Here is a 4,054-nt window from a genome sequence, read left to right as displayed (position 1 = left end):
GGCAACCCACTCCAGTACTCTTGCCTGGGAAAGCCCATGGACAGAGGAGTCTGGCGGGCTACAGTCCATGGGATCACAAAGGAGCTGGACCCGACTTAGCGACTAAACAACACTTTGCCTCAGTACATTCTATTGTTGAAAGACCATCCACGCCCATTTAATGCCGTGCCAGGGCAGCAGAGAACACACAAAAAGGCTCTTATTAAACTTTGTTCCTAGCTCCCACCAGTATTTACTGGCAAGATTGTAGCAAGAGAGGCAATCTCTAGCCAGAAGTTTCTTGGCTTGGGGATTCAGAAAAAATAATTTGCTTAGAAAATAATGCAATAATGGAGGAGGAAAAAAAGGGTCTCTTTTTCCCATGTGCCTCAGGGCAACTAAGCTCACTCACCACAACGAAGACCCAGCGCAGCCAAAAAGGGCAGGGGATCTCTCCTTACCTAATTTACTTGAAACTGACACCCAACTTTGCTCCCCTTTGTGGCTACGCCTTGCTCTATACACTGAAGTTTTTGTTCATCACAAGGGAAGACTAGTGAGTGAGAACATTGGCGGCGTCCTCTTGGTTTTCCAAGCCTTCATCTACAAAGCCCCTAAAGACAGCACCACATTTTAAAGGTGCCAGTGCAAATATTTAAACATAATCACACAGCATGTTCCCCTTGAGAAATACATCTCGCATTTGAGAAGTCAGCTCAGTAAGTCTAAAGCTTCAGAGCAGAGAAAAATGTCGCTTGTACCATGGTGAAATGTGGCCCGTGTATAAAGGACTGCTTCTGTCAAAGCGACTGAGTAATACCACAAATTTAAAAGGAAACAATTTGCTGATTCACTGCATCCTGGATCAAAATCGCGGAGTTGGTTTCATGAGCACAATGAACAAATGGAGAAACCTGGAGAAAGTACTTGCTACTCTTTTGGTTTTTTATTTTTTCCAAACAGGGATAAATGAAAATTCTAGCTGTGGTAGAATCTGTAGGTTTTCAGAGAGGCCTTCCCTATTCTTCCTCCCTCCCCCAAAGCCCAACTATATGAGACTATCATTTTGGCTTTTATTGTCTGAAGAAAGCAGGGTAGGGTGGCTAGCCTAGGAGTACAGCTCTGGACATTAACCCCCAAGGTGATCTTAACATCTTCCTATTAAGACTCCACCCACAAACTGCTCTGATCTTTGAGGGCCTAGATGTCATGGAGAGACATGCTAAGCTTCTGAAGAATACTTGTAATATTATATTTCAATATTTGTGGGATAGTCACAAATGTTATTGGTAGTATGTTTTCTAGCTCAATATGCCAGCAAATTTGGAAAACTCAGCAGTGGCCACAGGACTGGAAAAGGGCAGTTTTCATTCCAATCCCAAAGAAAGGCAATGCCAAAGAATGCTCAGACTACCACACAATTGCACTCATCTCACACGCTAGTAAAGTAATGCTCAAAATTCTCCAAGCCAGGCTTCAGCAATATGTGAACTGTGAACTTCCTGATGTTCAAGCTGGTTTTAGAAAAGGCAGAGGAACCAGAGATCAAATTGCCAACATCCGCTGGATCATAGAAAAAGCAAGAGAGTTCCAGAAAAACATCTATTTCTGCTTTATTGACTATGTCAAAGCCTTTGACTGTGTGGATCACAAGAAACTGTGGAAAATTCTGAAAGAGATGGGAATACCAGACCACATGATCTGCCTCTTGAGAAATTTGTATGCAGGTCAGGAAGCAACAGTTAGAACTGGACATGGAACAACAGACTGGTTCCAAATAGGAAAAGGAGTTCATCAAGGCTATATATTGTCACCCTGCTTATTTAACTTCTATGCAGAGTACATCATGAGAAATGCTGGACTGGAAGAAACACAAGCTGGAATCAAGATTGCCGGGAGAAATATCAGTAACCTCAGATATGCAGATGACACCACCCTTATGGCAGAAAGTGAAGAGGAACTCAAAAGCCTCTTGATGAAAGTGAAAGTGGAGAGTGAAAAAGTTGGCTTAAAGCTCAACATTCAGAAAATGAAGATCATGGCATCTGGTCCCATCACTTCATGGGAAATAGATGGGCAAACAGTGGAAACAGTGTCAGACTTTATTTTTCTGGGCTCCAAAATCACTGCAGATGGTGACTGCAGCCTTGAAATTAAAAGACGCTTACTCCTTGGAAGGAAAGTTATGACCAACCTAGATAGCATATTGAAAAGCAGAGACATTACTTTGCCAACAAAGGTTCGTCTAATCAAGGCTATGGTTTTTCCTGTGGTCATGTATGGATGTGAGAGTTGGACTGTGAAGAAGGCTGAGTGCCAAAGAATTGATGCTTTTGAACTGTGGTGTTGGAGAAGACTCTTGAGAGTCCCTTGGACTGCAAGGAGATCCAACCAGTCCATCCTAAAGGAGATCAGCCCTGGGATTTCTTTGGAAGGAATGATGCTAAAGCTGAAACTCCAGTACTTTGGCCACCTCATGCGAAGAGTTGATTCATTGGAAAAGACCCTGATGCTGGGAGGGATTGGGGGCAGGAGGAGAAGGGGACGACAGAGGATGAGATGGTTGGATGGCATCACTGACTCAATGGATGTGAGTCTGGGTGAACTCCAGGAGTTGGTGATGGACAGGGAGACCTGGCGTGCTGCGATTCATAGGGTCACAAAGAGTGGGACACGACTGAGCGACCGATCTGATCTGATGTTTTCTAGCTCACAATGAAATTATAGCTGCCATTGCTATTTAATAATACAACTAACTTGCTTATTAAATTCAGCTTTTAAGAATTCATATGCACTCTGAGGGCTTCCCAGGTGGCCCAGTGGTAAAAAATCCACATGCCAATGCAGGAGATGCGTGAGACATGGGTTCAATCCCTGGGTAGGTAAGATCCCCTGGAGTAGGAAACAGCAACCCGCTAAACTATTCTTGCCTGGACAATTTCAAGGATAGAGGAAGAAGCCTGGCAGGCCATAGTCCACGGGGTCACAAAGAGCCCTACACAGCTGAACATATGCACATGTGTGTATGCACTCTTTGAGGCACTGCAAATTGAAAAAAGTCACAGACACACTTCTAATTTTCAACCACTTTTAGCAAAACAAATAGAGGCACATACAGTACCTTTGGAAGGTGAGTTCATTGTTAATAAACCTATGGGTCTATAGAAGTCTTTGCAGCTAATGGTCCTCGTAAGTCCATAAGGTGTATAGTGCATGGATAAATGAAGATATTGTTTCTTGTGACAATCCTGCTGAAATGAAAACACCTATATAGTACAGATATAGTGGAGGAGATCTCCACCACTACTACCCCAACCAACCGAACACGAACACCCTATGGCAGTCATTGTAAAAAGTAGAAACACTCTCAGAGATGTGAGGTCTGCAGAATGGTTGAGGCATAGAATGACAAAAGCAATACCATAACACAGAAAGATGAACTCATCGAGAAATTGAGACATGTGGCTAAGTTCTGCCAGAACCCCTCAAAAACCCAGAGGGCAAGAAAAATGGGGCCTACCTAAGGATGCAGAGAAAAAGGTCTGGGACAGGGATCTATGATTCTGTTTGCTCACAGCAGAAATACTTGCAGCAAGTGGCTCAGCTGCAAAGAAGTCGCCTGCTAATGCAGGAGATGTGGGTTTTATTCCTGGGTCTGGAAGATCCCCTGGAGAAGGAAATGGCAACTTACTCTGATATTCTTGCCTGGGAAATCCCATGAACAGAGGAGCCTGGTGGGCTACAGCTCATGGGATCCTAGAAGAGTTGGGCACAACTTAGTAACTAAACAGCAACAGCAATATAGACTAACAAAAACAGCAACAAACAAAAGCCTTTGTGACAGAATACTGTTTTCCTTTAAGTTATATAACTTTTATACAAAGTATTGGACTGGGAGAATGCCATAAGTCAGGTAATAAGTTAGGTTGCTTTTCTTTATACAGTTTACAGTTTTGCTTGCTTTTTGTGTTTGATATGGTCAACTTTTACTAAGCTCATTTTAAGAAACAGATTATTTCCGATGGATTTTCCTTTAGAGATTTTTATAACTGTCTTTTGTTTCCTAACTTTTGTT

Source organism: Bos grunniens, chromosome 19, assembly GCF_055505025.1.
Source record: "Bos grunniens cultivar Pamir isolate PY7600 chromosome 19, Bosgru_T2T1.0, whole genome shotgun sequence".
NCBI lineage: Eukaryota > Metazoa > Chordata > Mammalia > Artiodactyla > Bovidae > Bos > Bos grunniens.
Note: the sequence above shows the minus strand (reverse complement) of the source record.